This window comes from Crocuta crocuta, unplaced genomic scaffold (assembly GCF_008692635.1).
Source record: "Crocuta crocuta isolate KB4526 unplaced genomic scaffold, BGI_CrCroc_1.0 scaffold95, whole genome shotgun sequence".
NCBI classification, from domain to species: domain Eukaryota; kingdom Metazoa; phylum Chordata; class Mammalia; order Carnivora; family Hyaenidae; genus Crocuta; species Crocuta crocuta.
This window is the reverse complement of record NW_027530971.1, coordinates 11507296-11526328: the sequence shown is the minus strand read 5'-3', so window position 1 is coordinate 11526328 and position 19033 is coordinate 11507296. Positions and strand designations below refer to the sequence as shown.

Genomic DNA, 19033 nt, shown 5'->3' with positions numbered 1-19033 from the left:
CCACTGACACTCAAATGGTGAGATTTACAAATCACAGGATTGCCTTTCCCACTAGTCTAGCAAAAACTAAAGTTCTGAATAATTTACTACCTTTCTTCCATTGTTCCTTCATCCCTCCCTTCCTTTCCCAGTTGTTTTTTAAGAACCTAATCTTATCAAACACTGTATGGACTAAGTCTTTGAACCACTAAAGGGCTAAGTCTTTAAACCACTTTGATCCACTACAAAGCTACGAATGCTGCATTTACTGAGTTTATGGTCCACCAGGGGCAAGAGACAGTTAAGCAGGAAGTTATAATACATGTGATGTTCAAAGTTACTCACGAAAAATCACTTGAATATTACTTGAAAGTCAACTGAGACTTGAAAAATAAGTAAGAAATAACCAGATAAAGTAAGTATAATGTGTGTGTATATCTGGGTGTGAGAGTGATATCAGGGGAATAAGGGTATATATGTTCTAGATAGAAAAAAAAAAATTAACACAGGTAAAGGCTTGGGAGTGAAAGAAGAAATAAGAGAAAAAAGTTCCAACCCAGTTTTTTAAGTGTGCAATGAGGCTGGGTATGGTACGCTTCATATGGGTCAGGCAGGGGTAAGTCCAGAAATGAGTCTAGAGAGGTAAGCAGGATTCAGAGCAGGCCAAACAGTCTCTGCTTCACGCAGAGGGCAATGGGAGCCCACTGGAGAGCTGTAGGGAGAAGGATGTGTCCATGTTTGATATGAAAACTATCCTAGAAGCCCTGGGTTAGATGACTGAAGGTCTTTGGTAAGAGGTAAAGGATACATGAGGCGATTCTAAAGATAAATCTCAAGGGGTCTGGAAGGCTCTCTTTCACTATCTGTAATGCTGTCTCTGGCTAAAAGATGGAGGTATTTCTGCTAGACCCAACAATCATTCTTAGCACCACTGGACAGACATCAAAGGAAAGCTCATCTAACAAGAAACTTTCTGTTGAGCAAAGCACTGATTCCTGAAGGTCGCCATCTGGCTCCTCTAGTGCCTTTCTGGGTCTCTGCCATTGTTTCCAGCTGCCGTCACAACTCTGTACAGAAGAAACAGACATCCCAGGTCTTCACCAGCCTTGTGGCTGAGTGAGCATGTCTAACCAGAGGCACAAACAGCTGCCTTACATTTTCAAGCTGGTTTTGAAGAAAGCAGCTCCTTCCATCAAGAGTGAATAGAGAGGGGCCAGAAGTCTTCTCTTCCTTGCATGTCCAGGATGACCACCACCTCCAGCTGAGGGGGCCAACACATCCCTCAGGTGTCTCTCCCAAAGCCATCACAGCTCATGAAGCTGTTTATAGAGGTTATGTTTAAAGAGACATTCCCAGCCCACCCCATCCCCCCACCCAGGTCACCACACTATCTTCACCTTCAAGATTGAAGCTTTTCCCTGGGTCCCTGGTAAGTAATAGGAACTTTCACTTCAAACGATACCTACTGTCTTCATCAGCTTAAGCTGCTATAACAACATACCACAGGCTGGGCAGCTTCAACAACAGAAATTTATTTTCTCACAGTTCTGAAGCCCAGGGGTCCAACATCAAAGTGTTGCTGATTTGCTTCCTGGTGAAGGTTTGGCTTTCTTTCTAGCTTGCAGATGGCCACCTTCTTGCAATTTCCTTATTATGTGTGTGTGCTAGGGAAGGGGTGGGGGGAGGGGAGAGCTCTGGTGTCTCTTATAAGGACACTACTCTATTGGGTCAGGGCCCACTCTTATGACCTCACCCTGGGGATTAGGGCACCAGAAAATGAATTTAGGGTGGGAAGGGTTCAGTCCAGAACACCAACCTTTCTTCTAGGGAACTCATGGTTCAATCTCTTTGCACATTCTGCAATGTTTGTTTACCATCAGAAGTGCAAGCACATACCAATCATCAGAGGGATATTCTATGTTCTATGCATCACTAATTTCATCTATTTTCCACTGCTCCCCACCTTTCCAAATCCTTTCAATATTCTGTCTGGATGGCATGGTGTGTCATAAGTAGATTCCTTTTCATCTCCAGATTCCTCTTGAATGTTCATTTTACCTTCTCTAATTGATCCTTGGCACAATCTCTTCCCCTCAAGAACAGTCCCTTGCTCCTTCCACAGGTATTTCGGGGAGTGCTTGGATGTGGACAAGCACCCTCCTGTCTTCTCATTGTAATTCCAACCCCTCCCCTCCCCCCCCCCCACCGTTTCCTTCTTCTTTCCAGAATGGTTCTTTTAAAGCATATTACTGGGCACTTTACCCACTGCCTATTATTATTTCTTGTTGCAATCATGCGCTTAGGAGACCCTGGAGATTGTTTTAATACTCTGCTTGTTACTTTCTTGAATTTCTTAATACTTTTTGAACACGGGGTGCCACATTTTTGTCTCTTACGAGGCTTTGAAAACGATGTCGCTGGTCCTCCTGTTGCTATCATATACTGCCACTACACCTATCCCTTGTATCTCGGCACTTAGCTCAGTGCTCTCCCCAGGTTCTTATTACTGCCATTATTTCGGGTGACATTAGCATCTACACAGATCTATTCAGTATCTTAACTTCCTGGTTCTCTTATTTCTTCAGATCCCACCATCTTCTCTGTCATCCCTTAATGACTCAGCTGCAACAAGAAGGTACCCAAGACCTTATCACCAACAAAAACCACTCCAGTTTTGAAATCTGAAGGTAAGCATCCCACTCCGTGGCTCTCGCTTCTGTCAGTCCTGTTCATTTGTTCTCATTGCTCCCACTCCAGCAATTCTTAGACTTTACCAGGACATCCAATTCATTCACTGTATCATTTAACTTTAAAAATTATGTAGGACTTGGTAACTAAAAAAGAATATATGTGATGCATGAATTTATGAAGCATTATGAGAAATACTCCAAGAACATTCCATCTGACTTAAAAAATAAAACATCTCCTAAATGATATTAGCCCTGTGTTCCATCTTGAATTCATTTCCCTCCCTCTTCTCCTCTCTAAAGTAACCATTACCCTGAATTATATGTGTATCATTTGTTGCTTTTTGTTTATACACTTTTGCTAGACACACATATATTAAAAGTGGTACTGTTCTCTGTCATTTTCTGCAACTTTTTTCTCACTCAACATCATGTTCCTAATAGTATGTTTTTGTGAATATTGTATTAACAATGATTAATCTTCAATATGTATCTGGGATAGTAGTACCTGAATAGCGGTATTCTTGCAGTTTCAATTTTACAAGGTAACACTTGTTTCTCAAAAAGCTTACGTCACTTTGCATCCCACCCAAAGAGTGTAAAACAGTGTGAATACTGCCATTGATGTGCACTCTTTCCAGTACTAAACAAAACAAAATCAAAACAAACAAAAAAGTATAAAATTATTTCACTGAAGTTACTAGTTTGCAATTGCAGATTACTCAGGATGCTTTTTTTTTTTTGGATGAATATCTTTACATAAGTTTCACATTATATTTTTACTCTTGTGAAATGCCTGCTCAAGGTTTTGCCAATTATTCTATTGAACTGTCATTTATTTTAACGATCTGTGAGATGTGTATGTGTTCAAGATATTTCCTTCAGCAGATATTTTCTTCCAAGTTGTGGTTTGTCTCTTTATNATGTTGATGATGTCTTATTTAATATATATATATTAAATATATATATATAGAGAGAGAGAGAGTGAGAGATACTTATATATGATGTTCATACATCATACACAAAGCTTGATACACAAAGCTTTGATTTATCTGGAATTGATTTTCTAAAGTCTGATCTATTAAAGTATAATTTACTGTAGTAAACTGTATATAGTATACAGCATATGTAAAGTGGGTATAGTTGTATGGACTTTGACAATTTTATATGCTTTTCGTATAACCAGTGGGGGAAGGGCAGAGAGAGAGGGAGACACAGAATCCTAAGCAGGCTATAGGCTCTGAGCTGTCAGCACAGAGCCTGATGCAGGGCTCAAACTCACAAAGTGCGATATCATGACCTGAGCTGAAGTCTGATGCTTAACCTACTGAGCTACTCAGGCACCCCTGTGCATTAATGTTTTGTTGCCTTACTCTGTTGATAATCTTAGGGGGTGTGTTAGGGTTTAACCAGGGAAAAAAAAACAGTGGGAGATGTTAGTCAGGATTCAGCCAGAGAAAGAAAACTGGTGGGAGATATGTATTAAAAGATCCATTGTAAGGAATCAGCTTACCCAATTGTGTATCTAGCTAGAAAAGTCCAAAATCTATAGGCCAGACCATAAGGAAGGTCAAAGCTATCATAAGGACAGGCTGGAACCCTTGGGAATCAGCTGCATCTGCTGTCCCTATGAAGATTTTTTTTCTTCAGAAAAGCCTCACCTCTGCTCTTAAGGCCCTTCAACTGATTGAATAAGGTCTACCTATATTATCTACAATCTGCAATCTAAATTGACAGACTAGAAACTTGGAGACCTCGGTGTCAGAAAAGTGAAGTATATCTATATCCTAAATAACCTAAGATAAGCTCAGCAGTAAGAACATTTCCATTAGCAAAAATCAGAATAAAGGTCATGCCCTTCCATTCCTGTACACTCACCTGTTTCAGTGACTTTAAGATAGGAGTCCATTAAATTGAGGGAGATAGGCATAACATACTCACAGAATCTAGTAAATAATGGAAGACCATGCACAGGATTAAAAAATATGAACATAAGCACTACTTGCTTGTGGAAATGTAAACATGCAACTCATTACAAATCACAGATTGGATATCTACTTTATGGTTGATGAGTACCTCCCCTTTATTATATTTTATTACCAAAGGCATCAAAGGATGGCATGTGAAAGATAATTGTTCAACTCTAAATCAACCTCTGAGGCCCTACACTTGTACCCAGATGAAGAAACAATGCTAGTATCCAAGGACATACTCTCCAATTTTATTTTCATGTATGACAACCAGAAATGTCAGAAAGGAAAAATTATCCAGAAAGTAAAATGGGATATGGAGGACACTGGACAAATCAGTGCTTCTAAGAAAGCAAAACAAGGGTCAAAAAAAAAAAAAAGAAAAAAACGTTATTTCATTGCTATGGGAGTGCATATTTGTAATTCCTAACAATCATTATTTCATTGTTGTGACAGAATAATGAACTCTGTATGTTTTTTCCCCTCTGTATGCTTAACATTCCAGTAGCCGATTCCTACTCCTTCATTCTATATAGAATATACGAAGTAGAAACAATAAGGTAGATATTGTATATATATTAATAAGCTCTTAGACTTCCAGAGCCACCAAAATAGGATTAAAGCACTTCTAGGCTTTGCGCTGGATGTGGATTAAAGAAGTTCTCCCGTAGGCAGATAGTGGTTGTATACAGTGTATGTGGAAACCAGCGTTTCCAGCTAGAGGAGTGGATTGTGGCATAGAATACATATTTTCCCTTAGAATACATTTATTTTACTTACTGATAATACTAGATTTCCTCTCTTTGCCATGGTTTAGCTAGATCCATGGCTGTCCTTCAAGAAATTTTATTTCCTAAACTCACTTATAGCTAGGAGTTATCAGATGAGTAAGTTTGGACTAATGAAATGTCAATGGAAATGATCAATACAATTTCCAATTCAACTCCTTAAAAATGAAGCTTTCTGCTCTGACTCCGCTTTCTGCTGGTTAGAAATGACAATGATTTGATCCTTGACCCAAAGATTAAATTCGTATTTTGAGAAAACCAAACTCAAGAAACCAGTCTAGTTCCTGAATAACTTCATAGAGAAGAACCACCTCGTAATCTCTGGACTATCAATTCACAGAGAAACAAATTTTATCTGGCTTAAACCATTGACAAAAGACAGGGGTTCGATTCTGGTAAACACTATGCATTCCTATCAGACCAATCTTCCCACCAATAACAACTATAAATTCCAGAAAATGCCAAAAAAATTCCATGAAGACAGTACTGATGATATTAAGGGGGTGTTGAACCCTGGGAGAAAGTAATGACCAATGAGTAGGTAAGTTTCCTATTGAGAAGGCTTTTGGCTTATAGATTGTTCTTAGATATCAACTCATGGTGGGACCAGGACTTGCATAGAAACCCATAGATTCGCTATCTTGAAGAACAAGGGAGCAGAGTTTGGAGCACCCATACAAAAGTACGAAGGGAAGGCCTAGGTAGGAAAGAAAGAGAGAGAAGGAGCTACAGATTCTGTGCTGGAAATCTTCCACAATTGCTAGCTGACCCCAGAACTATGAATACATTGAGTTGAATTCTAGCAGATTGATTATAGATAAAAAATATAAAATGAGATACTGGAGCTTGGAGTATGAGTTCAGATAAATCAACTGCCTGCTAAAACATAAGAATTCCAATAACTTAAAATAGTACCTTTTAAATCAATATAAGATAATCCAGAGTCTTCCCACATATTGAAAATGTTTCAGATCCAATAAAAAATTACCAGTCATATGAAAAAACAGGAAAATGTGACCCATATTAAAGAAAACAGACAATTAGTGGAGACTAACCTTGAGCTGTTGCTATAACTCTGCTCAAGGGCATAAGGGAAAATATTCTTATAATGAATGAAAACAGGACATTTCAATAGAGAAATAGAAACTGTAAAAATTTCCAAGTAGAAACTGTACAAGTAAATATGGCAAAACCTAGGATAAAATTTAAAACAAAATAGGCATAAGAACAGATCTGAGATAGCAGAAGGAATCAGTGAAATAAAAAATTAATAGAAATCATCTGATTAGAAAAAGGATTAGGAAAATCAAATCTCTGGGTCCTCTTGGGGGAATCTCTAATGGTCCAACATACATATAATTTCAGTCCCATAAGAAAAGGAGAGACATTGGGGCAGCAAAAATACCTGAACAAAATGAAAATTTAAAAATTTTCCTCAAATTGAGGACATATGTTTCCAGTGAATGCCAAGCTGCACAAACAGAAAGAAACAATACCTAAACACAACATAGTTATTGTGATTAAAACCAAAAATACATACAAAATCTTTAAAGCAGCCAAATAACAATAATAATAAGAAAACACATAGCATACAGAGGAGTCCAATTTTAATGATGGTTGACTTCTCATTAGAAAGAATGAAATGGTATTTTTTAAAGTACTGAAAGAAAAAAAAAAAAACTACCTGAAATCTAGAACTCTGTATCCAATAAAACTGTCTATTAAAAATAAAGGTGAAACAAAGACTTTTTAAGATAGAGAAAAGCTAAGAGGAGTTGATGCCAGGAAATCTGCACTGCAAAGAACCCTAGAGGAAGTTCTTCAGGCTGAAAAGAAATAATAGCAGATGGAAAACTCAATCTTCAGGAGGAAGGAATAGCAGCAGAAATGGTGTAGAAATGGAAATTATAGAGGTAATTACAAAATGCCACTTTGTATCTTAATTTGTTCAAAATATGTCTAGTAAACCAAAAATTATAACATCATAATGAGTGACTTATAATTTGCATAAATCTGATTACATAAGAAGTATATCATAAAGAATGGGAGTGGGTTAAATGGATGTACACGGTTTCAAGTTTCTTGTATTCTACTTGTAGTGGTACCATTCAAAAGTTAACAATTTTAAAAGTGAAAACTAAGTGAAAATTTAAGACTGTATATTGTTATCTCTAGCATATGCATTAGTTTCCTAGGGTTGCTGTAACAAAGTTCCAAAACTAGGTGGCTTACAACAATAGAAATTTAGTGTCTCAGTCTGGGAGGCTAGAAGTCAGAAATCACGGTAGGAGGATCCTTCCTTGCTTCTTCAACTTCTGGGAGCCTCTGGCATTTCTTGTTTATAGATGGCATTCTCTCTGTCTTCACACCATCTTCCCTCTATAGATATATTTCTTTATACTCTAATTTCCTTTCTTATAAGGACATCATTCATATTTAGGTCCTGCCCTAATGACCTCATGTAAACTTGATCATCTCACAAAAAAAAAAAAAAAAGGTCACATTTATAGATATTTGGAGTAAGGACTTCAATATCTTTTTGAAGAACAAATTCAATACACAACAAGTAATTACTAAAAAAGTAATGCAAAGAGGTATATATAAAAACATGTAAAATTTAAATCAAGGTATTTTAGGAGTTTCTTTACAGAGAAAATTAGCAGCACCCTAAAAGTAATATAGACTGTTATTACTATCATCCTCATTTTCCTAATGTGAATCCTAAGGTTTTAACAAATTAAATAGCCCACTCAAAGCCTTGCAGTTAGTAGGTGGTTCATGTTCTTGGTGATTTCAAAACATACACTTTTAATCACTACAATCTATTCTTAAACCTCACTAAGATCATAAGCAGGCAGTTCAAGATCACAGCACTGGCTAGGACTGACCTGAAAGTAGAATATAGGAATTTGGATTCTCAGGCCAGAAGTCTGTTCAAAACAGCATTCTCCTTCCTCTTTGTCTCCATTTCTAGAGATCTGCTACAATGGATGTCCAAAGGGAGCTCATGCTTAACAAAGTTGATTAATTTTTCAAAGAAGGGGATAGTCAACATAGACATAAGCCACTTGGACTTCTGGTAGGCTTTTGATACAATGCACATCAAAGGCTAATCCATAAGGTTAATGTAGAGGGGGCTGGTGGAGAAACAGTCAATTGGATAAACATTTTACAAGGAGTATACTAATGGAGGGCAAAAAGTCTATAGAAAGTGGCCTTGGCTCAGGTCAAAAAGATTAATCAATGCCAAGCTTAATCTAACTCATGTATCAGTTACCTGGGAAGTTAAACATGTGCTGCTCTGTTTTAAAAAACGTAATCTTTTGTTTGGGACAGTCAACAGGTCTTCTAACAAACTTCACTTGGGATGTTTATCTCCTCCCCCTCCCCCCTTTTTTCTAACATACAAGGGAAGTAAGGCTCAAAAGAATTCAGTAACGTTACCAGGAAAATTAAATGAGATCATTTGTGCAAAGAATTTAGCAGTGTCTGTTTTACTATTAATGCTTGATAAGTTTTAGCTAAGAATTGAGAAATGGCAGATACTAGTAAATAATCAGTCAATGGATAAATGAATATAAAATGTGGAGTGGACTTTGCTCTGAGTTTAGGGAAGGGAGCAATCCCTAGGAGCCTGAATTACGTGAGAAGCATTTGCAGAGGATTCTGCATGATTTTTTTGGCCGAGTATGCTTGCTTAGTAACATTTTTAAAAACTGCTGTCCAAGCTGTTAGCTGGAATTGAAAGATACAGTGGTGGTTAGAGGGCCTATTTAGTAAGAGCAGAAAAATGCACTGGGAGTGAATCATTTGTCTGGACACAGAAGGCTGAGTCAGGGAGAATGGACCGTCACGTAGGCAGGTTGGGCTAAAGCCAAGAACACTGGGCAATGATTGCTCTGAGGGACAATTTCAAGCCCAGGCATTAAGACTCTCTCCATGCACAACCCTCTCTCCCCCCAACCCAACTCCTCAGTTCAGGGTTTTTCCAATGGTCCCTCACTTAAAATTCTAGGGAGGAGAGCACAGACTGGTAAAAGAAGGAAAAAGCCAGCTTGCCCTACACTGACTTACTACTAGCAGACTGGACGCCATGTCCCAAAAGCCCCATATAATAGGGAAAAAAAATTCATTCAATATGAGAAACACTATGCTAAAATCCATGACTTTTCAGTGATAAAGAAACCTGTCCTCAGAGGTAATGAGCTCTCCAAATCTAGAGGGATACAAATACACTGTATAAGTATACTCAAAATAAACTGTAGTGGTGATTTGTTCATTAAGGAGAAGGCCTATTTTGGTGATCTTCAACTCAATAATTCCATCATTTTACATTCTGCATTAAATTAAGAGCCATTAATCAAATATTAGCTTTCCTGGCTAGGAAATATGAAGACGGTGGGTGAAATCAAGGTAAAAACAATAACAATAATTCATTAATAAATAGTTATTAAGAGCCTCCTACATAGTAGATGATGTCCCAGGCATTATGGAGGATGGAGAGTTGCATTAAGTATAGTCCCTACCCTCAGACCTGACATTTAGTGAGGAGAGGATTTTACGTAATTCAACTATTTGTCCTTTCTTTCCATCTAAGGGCAAATGTTATTTACTGGCAATGATATTCCAAGCTCTCTTCTAGTCCATGGAGATGAAATAATGAATAAATTCAGGCATTGGTCTCAAAGAGAAAGGGCTTTGAGGGCTCTGGAAGGTCAATAACTATTTCTTTGAGGGTATATATTCAGTTGAGCAGCACAGAAGGAGAAGAGGACCTTTTCACGTTCAGCCTATAGTGGTCCAAAAGGGAGGGAGAAAGAGTGTCTAGTGTCTTTAAGAATCTGAAGGAAGTTCAATATCTAAGCAAAGTGAGGGAGGAAAAGGAATGAGGATGGAGAAGTGTTCAGGGGACAAATCAGAGTGGGTTTTATAAAACCATATTGAGGGGATTGGGCTTTATCTGGAGATGCAGAGCCACTGATGAGTTTTCAGCAGAGGAGTGACATCACCAGACGGATCTTTTGTGAAGATCATCCTGGCTGCAGTGTGTAGAAAGGATTAAAGAAGAGAAATTCTTTAGCAAGCTCTTGAAATGTTGTAGGTGGCAAGATACTGTAGCTTTGAGGCTTCGAGCAAGGTTCTTGGGTCCACCTATTGTGCTTAAATTTTATTTCTTTCTAATAGCTGAGTGACTGTGGACAAGGCACTTAAACTTTCTTGACTAAGTTCAGCCATAAAATAGAGGCAATACAAGTGCCTATATTCTGAGATTATCATCAAATCAAATGAGACAAGGTATGCCACATATTGAGTGTAGTGCCTGGCACACAGTAAACACTCAATAAACTCAGTATTATTATTAAGTGTAGGTGATAATGAAATGGATATTGACTGCTAATCTGAGAAACAGGTGCTTAATTATAGAGAAGCTTGAGAAGATGGGAGATTAGTTGGTTGTTGTCAATCCAGGAAAAGGCATGTTTAGTTATAGTGCTAATTAGCCAGAACACAAGGAGGCAAACACTCATACCAATAGGAGTCACTTTGCCTAAAGAAAACAAGGAAGTTACATTTCCCCCAAGAGTGGCCAGAAGACAAGGAGTGATTGATAGATATTTGGATAAAAAGGCCAGCACTCTTGCCACAAGGTGAAACTAGCTTTGTGATATAATCAATATTCTGGAGATTCTCTGGGATCATGTTGAAGGTAGATTACAGATGCAAGCACACCTTTGCTTAGCTAAATCCCATGCCCTTGATTGCTTCCCCCACTCCCTTACCCACTCCAATGTGGTCTTTCTTCATGAAGTCACTTGACAGCCATTCTCAGTTCAGGCTCTACTTCTGAGAAACTCAACCCAAGTGTAACCCAAATTTTAATATTTCCTTTCTCAAATCTAGTTATTTCTTTCAGCCCTAAAAATTAGTTTGTGTGTTCTAACTGCAATAAAGAATTAGTCACCTGGGACTCCATGATTTCAATGCACATATCATAGTATCCTTATCTTGCAGACAAAATTATTTGACGACCTATGCATCCAAATTAAAGGAAATATATAATATATANTTATATATATACATATATATTTCCCTTTAAAATATTTTGATATTAATGACTGTAAGGTTCTTACAGCTACACATTCCAACAAATAGCATATCATATTAACTTTCAATGAGTACTTCTTTCGCACATTAAATATTGGGCACAATCCCTAATAAATAGTTGAGGAACTAAGAGTACTGAAAGACTAAGAGTCTTGCAACAGAGTCATAGGATAAGCATTAGAATCAGAGTTTCCTGGTCCTCAGCCCCATATACTTTCCATTACTCCAGCACAGAAGAAGATAACCAGTGTCCACAGATATCACATGTATGTTTGTTTTCATTTTTTGCTATCATGTCTTTCCAATGAGAAGGAATTTTGATCCATACTTGGTTATATTAGCAAATGAGATATTCTTGGTCTATCACAGAGACATTATGGAAAAATCCAAATATTTGGACACTTTCAAAAGCCTGCTTTCTATAAGTTCACAATGCAAACACTTCCTGGAATTAGGAAAAAAAAATCCCTATGAGGATCCTCCCATCAAATAGAATACACCCAATAGAAGCCCCAAGAAGAGTCGAGAATTTTCAATGTAGAATGTTAGTTCTACACTTTTCTGTACTGCACAGCTGGGACTGTCATTTGTTTACAAATCTTACATAGGATGTTGGAGTCTCCTTTGTCCTTAATTAAGGTACTTCTAGCATTGATTTTTTTTTTTTTTTTGCAATAGGGTTATTACATATACATTAACACGCATATTTAGCCATGAATATGTGAGAAGCTTGAAAGGTCATCTGATGGGAGAGAATGGAGGAAATGTTTCAAGGAGTATAGATGGAGAGCCTCAAGAATCTAGGGCCACACAAACTATTCTAAATATCTGGTCAGCATTAACTGAATGTTTTTTATTTGTACAGTAGAATGTGTAGGGCTATAACAACAGTAGACAAAGTATACAACATTTCCAGACCCACTGTGTGGCACAGAATTGGGCACATAGACAGCACCCAGTAAATGTTTATTCACTAAATGTTTGATTTTTACATTCTTTTTTGAAGACCAACCCATATGTCAAATACCATGGAAGACATCATCATCCAAGAATAAATTCTTTTCCAATGATATACAATTGCAGAGGTGGGAAATGTTCTTTTAAAGACAAAGTTTGCCTGAAGGATAAGAAACTTCAGGCCCCCTCATGCTTAATTTTATGCTGTGCAAGTAATTAGGTGTGTGGAACTGACAAGTGACCTAACTTCTTTGGTTTCCAGTTATCCTGAATATAAAATAAGGGGTCAAGCCAGGAGATTGAGGACTTCTTAATAGTGCCTTGAAATGTTAACATTTTCTGAATTGAACTAAAGTTCCTACACTGTGTAGAAGTTTCCCTGGCCCTAAAAAGAATTCCTATGGGGTTTGAGTTCCGTTGAAACATCTTCTAAAGGAAGTGTGCATTTCCCCTACATATAGAATTTGGTGATGGGCAGGATGCCTGAAAAGATATTTCACTGCAATTAGTTTTCTTTACTCCCTGACAGAAGGTTTCAGAGCCCAGAGGCAAATTCCACCAGGATAAAAATACTCTGCACTGTCAGTAGAAGATATTCTTATATAACACACACTGATTTCTTTCCCCCATTTTGCAAGAACTCAGAGGAATGGTGGGGTTTTGCTGACATCCCTGAGCAGGTCATCATGCATTAATGCTTTACTTCCTTGTCTAATATAACCAGAACACTGCTGATTTCAACTATTCTCTGGGTAAGTTGCTGAAGTTGCTGAAGGGAATGGTAGGTCAAGGGTAATGATGACTTTCATTTTGTATTTATTATTTATTTAAAAAATATTAGAAAAATAATAAAACATTTTATTAAAACTGTGGTTCTCAACTAAAACTGCTTTTGCATCCCCCATCCCCTGCCAGGGGACATGTGGCAATGTCTGCAGACATTTTTGGTTGTCACAAGTAGGGAAATTCTACCTGCAACTAGGAGTTGCAGTTNTATACGGACACCTGGTGGCTCAGTCGATTAAGTGTCTGACTCTTGATTTTGGATCAGATCATGATCTCACAGTTGGTGAGACCAAGCCCTGTGTCAGACTGCACTAATAGTGTGGAATCTGCTTGGGGTTCTCTCTCTCCCTCCTTCTCTTTGCCCCTCCCCCACTCTCACACACACACACACACACACACACACACACACACACACACACTCACTCACTCTCTCTCTAAATAAATAAACTTTGAAAAAATATATATTCTAGCACAATAGTTGATTTTTAAAAATTTTGTTCCTGTTTTTCTTCATAACCTGTTTCTTCTTAACATGTGGTTTACATATAATTTAGCAGTCTCTTCTTTTGTTAATATCACATTATAAACATTTTCACATTTATGTTTGTCTTCCTAATTACCATATTAATGGCTGCATAATAATCCACTGAGTTGATGTACCACCATATGCAATTCCATTCCCCTATTCACGTAGCCTGCTTCTAACATGTTCCCTGATTGTAACTGATTTGTTATGACAAACTTTCAGGGATATAAATTACTGGGGTCAACAATATGAATATTTTTAAGTATTCAGTTTTCTAAAGATGTTTCACAGTTAATATTGAAAGCTGGTATATATTTTAAGTGACTTGACCATGGTCACACTAACGTATTTTATAAATATTAAGTGTACCTAACCACCATGTTGTATACCTTAGCCTTATCCAATGTGATAGTTGATTATATCTCAATTTAGCCAGGAAAAAATGTAAAAATAAAAATGACTAGGCATCCTGTGGGGAGGAAAAAGTAACTGGCCACAGCATGACTTAAATTTAATTATTTAACTGTAACGCTTCTCATTCAAAATGTAAGTTGGAAGAATGAAGCCAAATAAAACTGGTGATTTACTTTTTCTAAAGTCTAGAAATATGGTTATTCCCTAGACAAAAACAGATGGTAACTTCAAGTTCTTATTCCCACCTCCATAATTTCCCAAAGAAATCTATATATTATGAAGTTAGTAAAGAATCAGGTCTGAGTACAATAACACACGGTACATTTCAAATCTCTCCATTGTTTTACTCCAAGTCCCCAAGGAAAAAGAATGAGACATGGTAATCCTCCTGCTGTTCCATGTTAGAAATAAATAATGGAGTGGTTTATGGTTAGAAACCACATTTTGTGAACCATGGTCTTTTTTTTTTTCTTTTTTTGTGACAACTTATTTTTCAATATTCTAACATTGTATTATCCTAAGTCTTCTACCCCATTCTGACCTCTACCTTCTCAGCCTGAGAACATCATTCATGGTGTCTTTCTTCTAGAGCTATATTTTTTCTCTTCATTAATATTAGAGCCAAGTAAGTAAATATTTGAGAAATGCTGGAGTAGACAAGATCAGTGAGGCTAGGAAAGCATCAAAAAGGTAAACAATCAACTATGTGGAATTGTGGGGGGGACCCATACAGCTTAGACTTTAGATTGGTTTTTGTGTGTTAAGTACTTGATCCTAGGAGCAGTGTAAGAGACACAGGCTCTCAAGTGGACGTGGTGCTCACAGAAGCCTCAGTAGGTATATACATCCAATCTATCTTTCTTTTTTTTTTTTTTAAATGTTTTTTATTTATTTCTAGGAGAGAGAGAGAGACAGCATGAGCAGGGAAGGGTCAGAGAGAGAGGGAGATACAGACGCTGAAATAGGCTCCAGGCTCTGAGCTGGCAGTCAGCACAGAGCCCGACGCGGGGCTCGAACCCACGAACCGTGAGATCATGACCTAAGCGAAAGTCGGACACTTAACCGACTAAGCCACCCAGGCGCCCCTCCAATCTATCTTTCAACATTAACTCCAGAGGGCCCCCTTCACAGACCTCTTCCTGATCCTCCAGCAGGAAGCCATTTCTCCCTCCTCCTAACATACAAAGACCCCTGAGAGTATCCCTTTTGTGGGATGCTTTATTTTGTACAGTTTTATTTTATCTTTGATGTCAGGAAGCATATCTCATTCACTTTTGTGTTCTAGATGACAGCTGATACAATGTATTAAAGATAGTAGCTGCCCATTAAATAGTTACTGAAATGACAAATGAATGTATATTTATCAAAGAGTACAATTAAAGGGAGGTCAGGGATGCTGACCTTCCCATTATGCAGATTATGTTTGCAGATACATGATTGGGTTTGATGGTTAATGACGGTAAAGCATTCAGACTCTTAGAGTGTTCAATGTCACATACAAATTTGAAGTCTGTATACTTTAGAACTAAGAGCAAAAAAAAGAAAAAGAGAAAGAGGTTCATTAAAAGGAGTCAGTGAAGAGGAGGGACATGGAAGAATATACATTGCATTAATTATCTATTGCTCCCTAACAAATTACCCCAAAACTTAGAGGCTTAACATAAAAAACAGTGTCTCACAGTTTCTGTCGGTCTGGAATCCAGGTGGGCTTAGCTAGGTCCTCTGGCACAAGGTTTCTTTCTCATGGGTCTGCAATGAAAAATGTAAACACAAGACTTCACTTATCTCAAAACTCATGTGGGAAAGGATCTTCTTCCAAGCTCACTCACGTGGCTGTCGGAAGGTCTCAGCTCTCCAGTGGTTTGCTGGAGACATCAGTTCCTTGTCTGCCACATGGGCCTTTCCCTAGGCAGTGGGAGGGCTCCGAGAGAGAGAGAGCACAAAAGGGTAAGCAAGATGGAAGTCCTATTATTTTCATAACCTCCTCTTACAAGTGCAATCCCATAACTTTTATCATAATCCACTCATTAGAATTGAGTCACCAGGATCAGCTTACACTCAAAGGGAGGGAGATACTCCAGGGCGAGAATAGCAGAGGTGAGGATCACTGTGAGCTATTTTAGAGGATGTCTATCGTATGGATTGGCAAAAGAAAGTGAAAAAGATAATAATGAAACTTGTTAGAAAAATTAAGAAAAAAAAAAAAACCCACAAAGGAGTTAGTGGAGAGAAACAACTACATGGAAAGAAAAAGAAAACAGCATAGTAAAAATAGAGTATGTGGGGAAGGGGATATGAGAAAGCAGGAGTCTTTACCACACTCTCTAGTTTATGTTAGGCTATTTTTTCTCCCACCTGCTGTTGCCCTAATGAGAGAAACAAGTGTCCCTAGAGAGACCGTCCTCAGAGTAAATCTCCCACGAGGGGCGCACAGCGCCGCAGAGGACACAGACTGCTGTTTATATTCTTCGTCATGACTGACTGTCTCATTGGGCCTGCAGCAACCTTTTATAAAAGAAGTTTTGATCCTGTAGCCTGTGGAAGAACGTGCTTCAAAATTCTTGACCTTTTCCACTGTTCCTAGGGGCCAAAAGTGTTTAGAGAAGTGAAAAATTCAATTTCTCCGCTTGGCTTGTCATTCAGACCTTGAAAAGAATAGAGAGACAGACAGACCATTGCAAATATGGTTTTGCTCCTTCCCTACAGGAAGGGAAAAACTGGGAAACAGAAACCACCCACTGCCCCACGCTGGAATAATCATCTCTGGACAAGAATGGCTATTTCCATAACAACAATCTTACTATGTTTTCAACCTATAACCTTTCAGTTCTTCTAACACTGCATTACTGTAAGTCATCCACATATCCTTGTATTTAAGGCTCATTACATATTTGTTGAATAAATGAGTAAACAAACATGAGATATATAACTAGATTTTATTTTTTATTAAAAGAAACCTTTTTTAACACTTACTTATTTTTGAGAGATAGAGACAGAGTATAAGTGGGGCAGGGGCAGAGAGAGAGGGAGACACAGAATCCGAAGCAGGCTCCAGGCTCTGAGCTGTCAGCACAGAGCCCAACACAGTGCTTGAACTCACAAACCGTGAGATCATGACATGAGCTGAAGTTGGAGGCTTAACCTACTGAGCCACCCAGGGACCCCTATAACTAGATTTTAAAGCCGATATGCAAGGAAGTTCCCTTGCCTTTCTGGAGATTCCTTTGCAAAGAACCAATACCTGCGAAACTGACAATAAGCAGGCGTGTTATAATACTTGGCTACTGAGCTATTTATTAGAAGCAAGGAATGGGGTTTAGAGGAGGGAATTACACCAGTGCCCAAATACCACTGGGCTGAGAATGAATATCTGATCCCATCTGAGGCAATTACATTGTGTCCCATGGGAAATGCAAATACAGTCTCAGAGATCCTATCTACTCTCTCTTAAATACCTGACCTGAGCTATCATATGGAGCCCATCCTGAGGCAGCCATTGTCACAGCACATATAAATTGGACAGGGATACATCTCTTTGGCGAGACCAGTGGACAGGACCTCTGCTAACAGCCAATTTTGATGACTGCAGGTTTTCAATGCCCTCCATCTGTTTAGAATTTTAGATTGCTCGGCAGTGGAAATAGAAGTCCCTCTTTCACCTCTCTATCAACAAAGTAGATGCAAACCTACGTGATGCTAGGCAATGACCTAGGAGTTGTGTAAATAAAACTGGCTTTCAACATAAAACTGACCTTCAGCTATAGGTCTGAGATATGGTATATCCAAAACCCAAGTGGACAGAAAACAACATTAAGGGCAATGCACACACATCTTCAAAAAGAACTGAAGCTCAATAGGTAATCCTTTGCCTATACTGAGTAAACACAACACAACCACATGGTATTTATGGAAACAATATACGCATAATAAGCTGATGGTATCCTGAATGCTCAGAGGAAGGTAACATTTAGTTTGAGAGTTTAGGGAGGAAAACCTTATTTGTTGTGTGCTATGATTGATTTTGATATTGATATAGTTTTTAAAATTTGTTATCTGTCTACATTATATATTGAAACTGCTTGAAACACATACCGGCATATGTGTACTTATACGTATGCTTGTGTGTGTATATGTGTGTATACATATGCATATGTACATGCATACATATGTGTATATATATTTATATAGGGAGAAAGAGACACTCTTTTCCATTTGGCTCTATGCTAGGTGTTTTGGAAGGTGTATGAAGACTTGCCTACTTGCCTTAGCTTCAGGAAAACTTCAGTGTGCATGGGAAGGCTTGGCTTACTCACACAATTGTGGTAGAGGAGGAAGAAGTCAAGTAGAAAAATTTTGGCTGGAAGGCTCCAGAGAGGCCATCTAGTCTTTCAAATCAACTTTCATGGGACAAAGATGCTGATGCCCAGACAGAGAAACTGATGGGAAAGTACTCATGAGAATATTAGGCTCTTCTGATTTTTGGATCAAAAATAAAAGAAACTCCTATTCTTTCCTTACTAACCATGGCAGAATTACTCTAGTTTTGTAAGCAGAATGCCAGGTTTGAACAGTTGTTGTGCTGTTTGCAAACTTTTGTATTTTATTTTATTTTAATTTTAAATAGTTTATTGTCAAGTTGGTTTCCATATTACACCCAGTGCTCATCTCCACAAGTGCCCTCCTACATGCCCATCACCCCCCTCCCACTCCCCCCACCCCATCTGCCCTCAGTTTGTTCTCGGCATTCAAGAGTCTCTCATGGTTTGCCTCCCTCCCTTTCCCCTGCTATTTTTCCCCTTCTCCTCCATGGTCCTTTGTTAA

General features: G+C 38.2%; 1 long non-coding RNA gene across 1 annotated transcript in view; it reads right to left on the bottom strand.

Annotated features, from left to right (window-relative positions):
• LOC144236138 (uncharacterized) overlaps nt 1-19033 on the bottom strand; it is a 409084-nt gene that overhangs the window by 184573 nt on the left and 205478 nt on the right. Inside the window, exon 2 of the long non-coding RNA XR_013336427.1 lies at nt 15892-15961. This is a non-coding gene — a long non-coding RNA (uncharacterized LOC144236138). The remainder of the gene's footprint in view (nt 1-15891; nt 15962-19033) is intronic.